Below are 13,140 nucleotides of genomic sequence, written 5' to 3' on the forward strand. Positions count from 1 at the left end.
AACATCAATATCCTAATAATAAATTTAGTCACTATTGAGCAATGCAAAATCACATGATTCATGCTCTAAATCAGACTTGAAGGAACCCCAACTTTCATAAAAGTACAAAGTAATACGGGAGGGGGAGTCCCATATTGTAAAGTTGCAGGTGGGAAATGCATGGAAAATTGAGAAGAAAAAATGGAATATTGTAGGGCACCCTGGAAAAGGACATAGCTAAATGCCAAAAATTCAAGCAACAATATTTTTTTACTGCATTTTGTTGAAAATCCTTTTACTTTTTCTATTTAATTGTGAATTTAGAAGATGGCAGTCCTCAAATTACAACAGTTCATTTAGTGACCATTCAAAGTAACAACAGCTCTGAAAAAAGTGCTAATGACTGTTTCCCACACTTACAACTGTTGTAGCATCCCCATGGTCATGTGATCAAAATTCAGATGATTGGCAACTGACTCATATTTATGAAGGTTGCAGTGACCACTTTTGCAATCTTCTGACAAGCAAAGTCAATGGGGAAGCCAGATTCACTAAACAGCTGTGTCACTAACTTAACAACTGTGGTGATTCACTTAACAACTGTGGCAAGAAAGATTGTAAAATGGGAAGTTCACTTAACAAATGTTTCGCTTAGCAACAGAATTTTTGGGCTCAACTATGGTCGTAAATTGAAGACTGCCTGTATTGTAGAAGCTCACAGAGCTGTGCAAAAATAGATCGATGGTTTTGCATACTTAGTGGGGATTCCTATGTGTATAGGGGTACATGCATTAAAATTATGAATAAAAAGTCTCCAATCCTGGGTTTTTCTAAGTAATCCTTTAATCCTAGAATTCTGCAAGAATTTGATGAAGTTCTATGAGATACTATGGCAGGAATAAAGTGTTACGGTACTTGAAGGCAGCCAACTTTCTATCACTATAGCTTTGCACTTGACTAGAGATTTTGGGAAATTATTTTTTTAACAAATGGGTTCTATGACAGGAAAATGTTTGAAAATCCCTACTTTGTTAAACTTGATATCTTCAAAATATGTTGAAGCTACGGCTCCCAGAATTCCAACCTAGAACTCTTGGCAGTAAATAAAAAGTTAAATAATAGATGAAAATTAGAAAGAAGTAAATTATATTTTTAGGGGAAACAGAATAATGTTTAGTTATTGAATGTATATGGAAATATTGACAGATCTTGTACTGTTCAACAGAAATCGATTTAATCTAGTTATCAGTAATAATCCTTTATCATTTTAAATACAACTTGGTTCCATCTATCAATGCACATACAAATCTGCCAGAACTGCTTCCTCCAGAATTATGGTATGAATTTTGATAGGCAGCATAAAAAAATTATATAAAGTCTAAATGCTTCCTAACTCTGCAAGAAATCAAATGATGGGTATTGAATTTGGGGCCTTCTCCAAATATAATAAAGCTGTGCCCCAGTGTAAATAATAATAGATTTAACTCAGTAGCAGGGTCCCTTTTCATTGGAAACAATTTTCAGAAAATGTTTAATATCAATGATGTGCTATTAAAAATTGGAATTTTTAAGGTATTTCTTTTTTATCATTATTGAAGAAAGGGAAGGGTACAAATGAAAAAAATACATTAGTACTGCTTTCCCCAGCTACTCCAAGAACATCTGAAGGCACCAAGGAGACAGTGCTTTATCTTATAATCTTTGTTATTTAAGTGTCTTTTTTCTTGTAAAATGCTCGCACATGAGAGAATGGATGCAGTACATGGAAAACTACATTTATTTACTGTCTTTGCAGAGTGCCCTTTGCAGAGTGTAATATATTGAGGTTTATTATGTTACTTTTCATAGCAACTCACTGGGTAAGGCGGAGAAAGTGTTTGAGCAAAGATCATTTTTGTCAGTCTTATGGCCAAATGGAGGTCTTACCCAGATTTTCCCTGGGGTAATATTTTCTTTTTCCCCAGTCTAGCTGCCTGGTATATGTTTATATAAGGAATGAAGCTGGGAGAAAATGTAATTACTTTAAATATTGTTATATATAATTGCAGTGGGAACATGTAGATTTTTTCCTGTTTTATTTTCCATAAAAAAAATCGGCCTGCTATTATAGTCCTTAATGGACAAGAACCCTTGTTTTTTTGTATTCAGTTTCTTTTATTTAATATTTTATTTTCTGCCACTAATGAACCGGTGTTGCCTTCTACTTTCCCTGTAGGAATTCTGCTACCAGTGCACCAAACAGACACCAGCCAATCTTGGGAACAACAAGCACAGAAGGTTAGTGGATAGATAAAAAAACAATGATGATGAATGAAACAATGAATTTCGTCAAGACGGCTGGAACGAATCCTTCCATGCAAATATAGGAAGTCCTCAACCTATGACCACAGTTTCCATTGCTAAGCAAGATAGGTGTTAAGTACATTTTACCTCATCTTATGACCTTTTTTGCCACAGTTGTAAAGCGAATCACCGCATTGTTAAGTAAATTATATGCTTATTAAGCAAATCTGGCTTCCTCTTTTGACTTTACTTGTCAGAAGCCAGTTGATAAGATTTACAAGTGATGATCACATGACCCCAGGACAGTGCAAGTGTCGCAAGTACATGCCAGTTGCCAAGTGCCCAAAGTTTAATCGCATGATCATAAATCACTTTTTTCACTGCTGCTGTAACTTTGAACGTGAATGGATGTAAGTCGAGGACAATCTGTACTGATGAGCTTCCTCCTAAATTTATCATATGGTGGTTGATTAACCATCTTAAAACATTCAATAAGATCCTCTATGTTCATAATATCCTAAGGACCAGGGGTCCTGGAGGAACTTGTAATTTCCTTCTCTGTGGTAATTATAAATCCCTAAGATTGTGGGAAAGTAACAAACCAGCAAATCCCAGGAAAATTGCATTGCTGTTACTTTCAATTTGGTATATAGAAAATAGCATTGGCTTGTATCTGAGGATTCATTTGTCTCTTCAAATAAATTTGTTGGGATTTTTCTTAAAGGCAATCTTACCTGTCACCAGCAAGGTTGCATGAAAAAGATGCCAGAGAATTGTGGTGACACAGTTGTGTTTGTTTCTGTCCTTATTGATATTTGCATTCTTCCCCCAACATACTTTTAGCAAGTTAATATAACTCTCAACAAAGAAGAGGTACATTGGCTTATTATGCTGTGCTGTGCTAATACTTTTGAAATGTTGGGCAAATATTTGTTTTGCACTGTGCTAATATTGTACACAAACCTTTTTGATCTAGTCAAAAAGGAAAACTTGGTTCATCCCCCTCTATAGCATTTGCAAAATTATATTCACACATAATATCACTGATATCAATAGCTGTAGAAATAGTTTTTTAGCCTCGATAGTTGTAGATACGGTTTCATGAAGAAGCTACCCTGGCCCCTTTCAAACCCTGCTTATTTGAGAGGGTTCATGTTGCAGCCATATAGTTAATAAAACATGTGAAGGGGTTGTACTGACTAATCCTACCCCTTCGCACAAGCATGAGCATAGCTAAATGTTTAGCTATTTATTAATATGGACAAGCTCTGTGAATGGACATGGTCATGAAATAAATAGGGGGCTAGGTTAGCTTGCACAGTCCCAAGGTCCTTACCTGCTTAGTTAAAATTAATAGCTGTGATGGAACAATCTTCTGTAGAGACTCATCTGATTTATGGAAGAACAGAAGTAGGAAAATTCTTTGTATTGAATTGCAAATTGAAGTCCATTAGATACATTCATGTGTTGCATAATGGGAATGGGGGAAAAACACTTAGCTGCCAGAAAACTGGGTGGAACTCCAACATATATTTTTTTCCAGTATTATCTACAGTAGGCTCATGTTCTTAAAATGCAAACTCTGAGATGGGTGGAAATTGTCACTTTGACTATCCATCTGGGATGATCATTCAATAATGGGACCTGTGTTCTCAGTTGGTCTCAGGACATTTGGAAAAAGGCAGGATAGGGAAGGCTTTTCTCCACCAATATGATTGTGGTTTTCCATCCTGCAGTGTCCTATAAAAGGTATTTTGTATTGCAAAAGTTCTATTAATCTTTCCTCATTAGCCTGTAAGATTATAGGTAGAATCTATACTACACTGAAGTTTCAGGGAGGAACTACTTTCAAAAAATGTATGTAGCAATGCATTCTTGTTTCAGCAAGCTTTGCCTTTCAGATTTAGGGAAGGGAGAGATAGCCGGTATTCCTGGACTTCACAAATGGGAAAGCCATCAAATCCGAAGCTGTCTGTAATGAACTCTGGAGGCCCTTCTTAGTTACTATTTATTACACTGTAGCAACTTTCATACCACTTCAATCTGGTTGACGCTTATGAAAGTAATAGCACACTCGGTATGAACCAAAATAACATAGTAACAACCAATTTAATGCATTGAAATTGTACTCTTGGCAACACATCTCAACCAAAGGAATAACTAGTGATTCATCTTCAGTCATTCCCAGAGGGCTCTAAAAACATAGACCTTCACAAACCTCTGTTAACATATGACATAAGAGGTTCCTCCCAAGACGAGCAGTTTCCGAGCCCCCACAGAAAAATGTCCATTTTCTTCCCTAAGATTCCCTAAGGACCCCCTTAGGCACTTTTTATTTGCTCATTTGAAAAGAGAGGCTCTGTTTGGACTAGACGGTTTTGAAGATTCGACGATGTTTGCTTAAGTTAAGCAACAGGCCAAGAGATCCTTCCTGTCCTAAATTTTTACAAGTCATGTTAGCATTAAAAAGGTATTTTAGCAGTTGTGTAGCTTAGCTATCTTTAAACACTTATTATGCTGGTTGGTATTTTTATAATCCTTTTAAAGAAGGTTTGTAAGAAATAAAAGATTTTTTTGGAAAAAAAACCTGAAAAATGCCTTGCAAGGTTATAAATACTTTAAATAAATAAATAAATATGCTTCTATTTAACACAGACTTGCAATTATTTGGCAGGGGGGGCGGGGGCGGCAGTTGTTTCCAACACGGGGCTGAGTTGATTGCCTTCCAGCCATGATTCTAAAAACAGATGATATAAGTGTCAGAAATCCCTTTGACTTGTATTAGCTTAGAATTATTAGAAACCACAATAGTTATTACAGTATTGTTGTTTCCAGCTGAATAGCCTCCATTCCTGGTCAGTTGTATGACATTTTTCTCTGGAATCTTGCTCCCACTTCAGTTCCTAGGAATGTTTTCTAGTTGCTTGTGATACTGAGTCACATTTAACCTAACACAGAAACAAAAAACAATAAAAATATAGGGCAGACTTTCTAAACAAGATGCCATCCAGGTTTGAACTGAAATTCAGACTTCCCAGCTGAGCACTAATTGGGAATTCTCAGCACCAAGACATTATTAGTCTAATGAAGAGAGGGACTAGGGGTGACGTGATAGCAGTTTTACAATATTTGAGGTGCTGTCATAGAGAAGAGGTCAGTGTATTCAAAGCACCTGAGGTCTGGACAAGGAGTAAGAGTTGGACACTTATCAAAACTTATCAAAAAGAAATCCAATCTAGATCAGTGGAACAACTTGGCTCCAGAAGTTGTGAATGCTCCAATGCTGGAAGTTTTTAAGAAGAGACTGGACAACCATTTGTCTGAAATGGTATAGGGTTTCCTGCCTGAGCAGGGGGTTGGACTAGAAGACCTCCGAGGTTCCTTCCAACTATTCTGTTCTATTCCTGAAGAGATATTTCCTGACAGAACAATTAATTAGTGGAATGACTTGCCTTCAGAAATTGTGGATGCTCCACCACTGGAGGTTTTTAAAAAGAGATTGGACAACCATTTGTTTGAAATGATAAAGAGTCTCCTGCCTGAGCAGGGGGTTGGAATAGAATATCTCCAAGGTCCCTTCCAACTCTTGTTATTTTGTATTCTGTATTTAGGTACTGTCAAGTTGGAGAATGCTGACATGCTGAAAGTCAGGACGTTGTTTTAAGAGTTGGCTATTGTAGCTGATTAAGCTGGATTTTTTTCATGGTATGGAATATGTGGTCTATATTGATTTGGCAAGATCATATTTAGACAGGGGCCTCCAAAGTTGGCAACTTTAAGACTTATGGACTTCAACTCCCAAAATATCTCAGACAGCCATGCTAGCTGGGGAATTCTGGGATTTGAAGTCCACACTAAGACGTTTGCCAAGTTTGAAGACTCCTGCAAACCTTCACCCTAATGGTGGAAATACTTTCAAATAAAGATTGTTGGGGCAAGGAGCCAGGATGCTTCTGATCATGCAGAAAATGCCAGGACACCATGGACGTGGCTAGTCTTTAGTTTCAGCATGCTTATCCAGGGAGAGGAAGGGTTCTCTCAATTGGCAGTGGAAGCAAAACTAAGTTTTGAGGTCTTCTATTTGATCACCACCTGTGCACTACACAAAGTGCAATCAGAGATAATGGCAAATGCACGAGTGACCACAGTCTTTTCTAAGAAATCAGGCATCATGTATATATTTCTGCTAGATTAGCCAAGGTTGGCTTTCTCCCATATTGATACTTACTTGAAGACCTTTTTTAAAAGATTGCTCTTGTAGAACCTATTTGAACTAAAGCCCTATTATTTCAAGTAGGATGGGAAGGATCCAGTTATCACTGTGATTCCCAAACTGTGTACCAGCTGCCAGAGAACTCCCAGGGGGTTATTTTAAAGAAGACAACTGTGACAGTTAAATAATTTGTGTGGCAGCTGAGCTTTAGTTATACTTTCCCTAAAAACTTGCAGTAGTAAGAAATAAGGCTACATTGAATTTACATTCTCTGTGGCCATGAATATAAAAAAGAGCCTTAAGAACTTCAGTCTGCCATTTGCTGGATTTCTGCAGCACAGAAGTAATCCTGAACCTTCAACTTGATCTCTGACATTTTCCAGCTTCTAAATCTTTTGTTGATCATATGAGATACACCTGATTCAGCAGTTAGGTTTTCCTGCTTGTCGCGTTCATACTAACCACACCTTAGTTACTTGGCACAGAATTTGGTAAGAGTGATATTTTTCAGCTGTCATATGTAGCTAATTACTGCCACCTACTCACTCTCTCTGAGCTATGGTGCAGATTCCATATAAGAGAAGCACAATGTTCCATGGAAATTTAATTGGTTTTGGTTGTATTGACAATTTCTAAAAACAAATGTCTCTTGTTAGATTAGTGAACAGAGTACAATGCTATTAATGGTTTCTAGGTATGATAGCTATATATAATCTCCAGCATCCGAGGCTGTATGTTTGTCCTTCTACTAGCTGCTTGGATCATAAATTAGAGAGAACTATTGTGTTTTTGTCTTTCTTGAAGCACACTGTGGTTATTTTCTTCTCTAATAAATCTATTAATAATTTATGCATTCTGATTCAAAACTCCAAATATTTACTATTCCTGAGAATACTTTCAGCTTGTCCAGATCTGGAAACTAGAATCCCCTGCTCCCAGTCATGCTTTCAAATCAATAATAAAATCCCTGTTACAGTCCCAAATGTTGTTGCTAAGCTTTACTGCCTAATATGATGTGTACAATGAACGTGGTGTATTAAACAGTCTCAGATTTATAGCTGTATATGTAAATAGTACACTCAAAATAAACAGTGGAAAGTACTATACAAATAATGATAAAGTTTATTTAATTATTCCAAAATGTATATATAGTTACTTGGGTGGAAAAGCTTACACTGTTTTCTTTAGTACAGCAACTGTTTGTACATTTTATGGGTAATGCAAATGGTGCTTAAAAATAAAAAAAAATTAGGAAACAGATATTATAGTTAGGCAGAATTATTGCTACCTGTACTATTGTATTACCTAAGATTTGTAGACAAAATATTTATGGGATATTGAGAGTAATTCCACTAAGAGCCTTTTTATAACAATGTTATTAAGAACTTCATTATAAAATTAAAACTAATATAAACTACAAAAGATAAAATATACAAAAGATTTAAAAAATAAAGTCAGAAAAAAAGAAGCTATCCCTCATCCCAGCAAGGTATAGTAAACATCAATAGCATATCATTATCTCTTAAAATACAACCAACCATCTTGATTTTCATAAAGTTGTCAGTGATTTTGGGAGAAGAGACACTAAGAATAAGAAGGATGTGGATTACCTATTCATTCTGTATCTACAAAAGTAGCTTACTAAAGTTCCCAATGGATTTGTGAGACAAGACCAAGAGAACATAAAAAGAAAACAGATGTTTAGATATTATCTAAGGGGACTAAATATGGTTTTGAGAAAGGGGAAAGAATACAGAGCCAGTTTATTTGATCACAGTTACAATAGATGAATAGAGAACTACTAAAAGATACTATTTGTAGCTCAGGGCTGAACTGTAGGGTCCTTCATGCTCTCTGAAGTTGGTTGTTTTCTTGCAGACATTTAATTACTAAACTAGGTAACATCATCAGTGCTAGAAGGGAGTGGAGTTTACTATCATTTTATATACTAGTGCAGTGATGGCGAACCTTTTAGAGACCGAGTGCCCAAACTGCAACGGAAAATCCACTTATGTATCGTCAGGTGCCTGGTGGGTGTGGCTGCGGTGGTAATGGCAGACTGGGTGGGACTAAAAAGTTCAATCAATTCCAACTTTGTGAGATCTTTTTTTTCTCCCGCGAGAAGTTGAAATTGATTGATTGAACCTTTTTTTTTCTTCACACGGCAGCGGAGGCCTAAAGCAAAAAGGTTTTATAAAACCCAGCTCAAGGCCTAGGATTGGGGCGATGGCTGTGCGTGCCACCTGCGGCATGCGTGCCATAGGTTTGCCACCATGGTACTAGTGGCTTGCCTTGTCAGGTTTGGTGGAAGTGGTCTTGGTGGTTCCTTGATTAGGCTTTTGTTTATTGTAGCTTGTTGTGAGAGTTGGTAGTTCCTTGATTGGGACATTGTTATTCAAAATTTATCCTATCCCTATAAACAACTGCTGAAGTTGTGGGTGTCACTGATGCATAGTGTTCAATGATGAATTATAACTCTAGGGAGAAGTTTGGAGTTGCAAGCCTTTAATGAAGCTAGAGCTATTTTTCTGAAGAAACATTGTTATAATCCTTTCTAACTGAAGGGAGAAAGTATGCAGAGGTGTTAGTGAAGAAGACTGGTTGAAATGAGCAGTTAAGCTAGATACATGAACCATTTGCGGTAATCTCAAAGGTGCTTTTTCCAAAAGGTAACGACTTTTTTGTGTTTTTTTCGTTAAAAACATTTTGCTTCTTATCCAGTTCTCTTCTTCAGAAGCACCTTGGGGACAACCATGACCTAGATCAGAGTTGCCCAACCGTTCCTAGTTTGCAGGCCATCGGGGGGGATGGGGGAAAAGGGGATGGTTCTGCGCGTGTGGTGGGTAAGTACATACCTGTTGCTTGTGCACACAGCTTGCCTGCTGCTTGCATGAGTGGGGATGCATGTGTGCATTCACCCACCACTTCCTGGGCCCAGTTCCAAAAGGCTCAAGGCTTGGTATGGGCCACATGATTGAGAATCTCCATAGACACTTGTGGTTATCTAATAGATTCCATTTATCTAGTTCAGGGTGTCAAACTGCCGGCACACAGGCCGGATGCATCATGGCGAAACCGCGCCCACTCCATTGCCGGCAATGGAGAAAAAGTTGTGATACATTGTGACATGTCACGTGACGTTGTGAGTTTGACACCCCTGACCTAGTTGGAAGTAGGGTGTTTTTTTTAATCTAGCAAGCCTTTTTCCCAGTTCTGCTACATAAGACTCCATGCAGACACCATGGATCACCATTAAACCATATTTTTCATTCCACTGATATCTCGTTTCTCAGATGATCTTTAAATCGCAGCAAAACATGTTTAGAAAGGCTCTAAAAAGAGAGAAGGAGAGAGAAAAAGAGAGAGAAAAGATATTACAGTAAAGTAGAAAAGTGTAGGAAAGGAAAATAAAATTATAGCAAAGATTTTAAAGCTTCTTAAGTGCCAATTCACAATCTAGTGGTGTGATGGGCAGTTAGTGGATGTCTCTCACATGAGTTCATATTTCACAATGGGCCACTACTTACATCTGTAATAGAATTTCCAGTTTGAATTTCAGCTTAGGTAAGCCATTCAGAAGAGGTTTTCATTAATAAAAATAAAAGCACTAATTATGTTATTTATTTTATTTTATTTATTTTATTTTAATTCCATTTACCGTATATACTTGAGTATAAGCCGAATTTTTCAGCCCACTTTTTGGGCTGAAAAATTCCACTTCGGCTTATACTCCAGTCAACAAAAAAAACTTACCGAGGACTTGTGCGCGGCCGAGGCTTTGGTGCTTCCGGGATCGCCCGCACCTCTCCCAAGCCACCGCCGTCCGAGACCTGCCGAAGTTTGGGGAGGTTTGGGGAGGTGCGCGCGCACCTCCCCAAACTCCGCGCCTTGCCTGCCTGCTTCTTTCCGCAGCGGAAAGAAGCAGGCAGGCAGGGCGCGGAGGAACGGAGACTTGCCGACGTTTGGGGAGGTTTGGGCGCCTCCCCAAACCTCGGCAGGTCTCCGTTCCTCCGCGCAGACCTGCCGACGTTTGGGGAGGTTTGGGCGCCTCCCCAAACCTCCCCAAACGTCGGCAGGTCTCCGTTCCTCCTGCCGACCTTTGGGGAGGTTTGGGCGCCTCCCCAAACCTCCCCAAACCTCGGCAGGTCTCCGTTCCTCCTGCCGACCTTTGGGGAGGTTTGGGCGCCTCCCCAAACCTCGGCAGGTCTCCGTTCCTCCTGCCGACCTTTGGGGAGGTTTGGGCGCCTCCCCAAACCTCGGCAGGTCTCCGTTCCTCCTGCCGACCTTTGGGGAGGTTTGGGCGCCTCCCCAAACCTCGGCAGGTCTCCGTTCCTCCTGCCGACCTTTGGGGAGGTTTGGGCGCCTCCCCAAACCTCCCCAGGTCTCCGTTCCTCCTGCCGACCTTTGGGGAGGTTTGGGCGCCTCCCCAAACCTCGGCAGGTCTCCGTTCCTCCTGCCGACCTTTGGGGAGGTTTGGGCGCCTCCCCAAACCTCGGCAGGTCTCCGTTCCTGTTTGGGGAGGTTTGGGCGCCTCCCCAAACCTCCCCAAACCTCGGCAGGTCTCCGTTCCTCCGCGCAGACCTGCCGACCTTTGGGGAGGTTTGGGCGCCTCCCCAAACGTCCCCAAACCTCGGCAGGTCTCCGTTCCTGTTTGGGGAGGTTTGGGCGCCTCCCCAAACCTCCCCAAACCTCGGCAGGTCTCCGTTCCTCCGCGCAGACCTGCCGACCTTTGGGGAGGTTTGGGCGCCTCCCCAAACCTCGGCAGGTCTCCGTTCCTGTTTGGGGAGGTTTGGGCGCCTCCCCAAACCTCGGCAGGTCTCCGTTCCTCCGCGCAGACCTGCCGACCTTTGGGGAGGTTTGGGCGCCTCCCCAAACGTCCCCAAACCTCGGCAGGTCTCCGTTCCTGTTTGGGGAGGTTTGGGCGCCTCCCCAAACCTCCCCAAACCTCGGCAGGTCTCCGTTCCTCCGCGCAGACCTGCCGACCTTTGGGGAGGTTTGGGCGCCTCCCCAAACGTCCCCAAACCTCGGCAGGTCTCCGTTCCTGTTTGGGGAGGTTTGGGCGCCTCCCCAAACCTCCCCAAACCTCGGCAGGTCTCCGTTCCTCCGCGCAGACCTGCCGACCTTTGGGGAGGTTTGGGCGCCTCCCCAAACGTCCCCAAACCTCGGCAGGTCTCCGTTCCTGTTTGGGGAGGTTTGGGCGCCTCCCCAAACCTCCCCAAACCTCGGCAGGTCTCCGTTCCTCCGCGCAGACCTGCCGACCTTTGGGGAGGTTTGGGCGCCTCCCCAAACGTCCCCAAACCTCGGCAGGTCTCCGTTCCTGTTTGGGGAGGTTTGGGCGCCTCCCCAAACGTCCCCAAACCTCGGCAGGTCTCCGTTCCTCCGCGCAGACCTGCCGACCTTTGGGGAGGTTTGGGCGCCTCCCCAAACCTCCCCAAACCTCGGCAGGTCTCCGTTCCTGTTTGGGGAGGTTTGGGCGCCTCCCCAAACCTCCCCAAACCTCGGCAGGTCTCCGTTCCTCCGCGCAGACCTGCCGACCTTTGGGGAGGTTTGGGCGCCTCCCCAAACCTCCCCAAACCTCGGCAGGTCTCCGTTCTTCCTGCCGACCTTTGGGGAGGTTTGGGCGCCTCCCCAAACCTCCCCAAACGTCGGCAGGTCTGCGCGGAGGAACGGAGACCTGCCGAGGTTTGGGGAGGTTTGGGGAGGCGCCCAAACCTCCCCAAACAGGAACGGAGACCTGCCGAGGTTTGGGGAGGTTTGGGGAGGCGCCCAAACCTCCCCAAAGGTCGGCAGGTCTGCGCGGAGGAACGGAGACCTGCCGAGGTTTGGGGAGGTTTGGGGAGGCGCCCAAACCTCCCCAAACAGGAACGGAGACCTGCCGAGGTTTGGGGACGTTTGGGGAGGCGCCCAAACCTCCCCAAAGGTCGGCAGGTCTGCGCGGAGGAACGGAGACCTGCCGAGGTTTGGGGAGGTTTGGGGAGGCGCCCAAACCTCCCCAAACAGGAACGGAGACCTGCCGAGGTTTGGGGACGTTTGGGGAGGCGCCCAAACCTCCCCAAAGGTCGGCAGGTCTGCGCGGAGGAACGGAGACCTGCCGAGGTTTGGGAGGTTTGGGGAGGCGCCCAAACCTCCCCAAACAGGAACGGAGACCTGCCGAGGTTTGGGGACGTTTGGGGAGGCGCCCAAACCTCCCCAAAGGTCGGCAGGTCTGCGCGGAGGAACGGAGACCTGCCGAGGTTTGGGGAGGCGCCCAAACCTCCCCAAACAGGAACGGAGACCTGCCGAGGTTTGGGGACGTTTGGGGAGGCGCCCAAACCTCCCCAAAGGTCGGCAGGTCTGCGCGGAGGAACGGAGACCTGCCGAGGTTTGGGGAGGTTTGGGGAGGCGCCCAAACCTCCCCAAACAGGAACGGAGACCTGCCGAGGTTTGGGGACGTTTGGGGAGGCGCCCAAACCTCCCCAAAGGTCGGCAGGTCTGCGCGGAGGAACGGAGACCTGCCGAGGTTTGGGGAGGTTTGGGGAGGCGCCCAAACCTCCCCAAACAGGAACGGAGACCTGCCGAGGTTTGGGGACGTTTGGGGAGGCGCCCAAACCTCCCCAAAGGTCGGCAGGTCTGCGCGGAGGAACGGAGACCTGCCGAGGTTTGGGGAGGTTTGGGGAGGCGCCCAA

At 43.4% G+C, this 13,140-nt stretch overlaps 1 protein-coding gene across 3 annotated transcripts in view; it reads left to right on the plus strand.

Moving 5' to 3' along the window:
- Nucleotides 1-13,140, plus strand: part of SLC29A1 (solute carrier family 29 member 1 (Augustine blood group)) — a 74,157-nt gene that overhangs the window by 19,176 nt on the left and 41,841 nt on the right. For all 3 annotated transcript variants that reach the window (XM_081342179.1, XM_081342182.1, XM_081342180.1), the window contains exon 2: nucleotides 2,195-2,256. The gene's annotated coding sequence lies outside the window, so the exon portion shown is untranslated. The remainder of the gene's footprint in view (nucleotides 1-2,194; nucleotides 2,257-13,140) is intronic.

Source organism: Vipera berus (assembly GCF_964194415.1).
Source record: "Vipera berus genome assembly, chromosome: 1".
NCBI classification, from domain to species: domain Eukaryota; kingdom Metazoa; phylum Chordata; class Lepidosauria; order Squamata; family Viperidae; genus Vipera; species Vipera berus.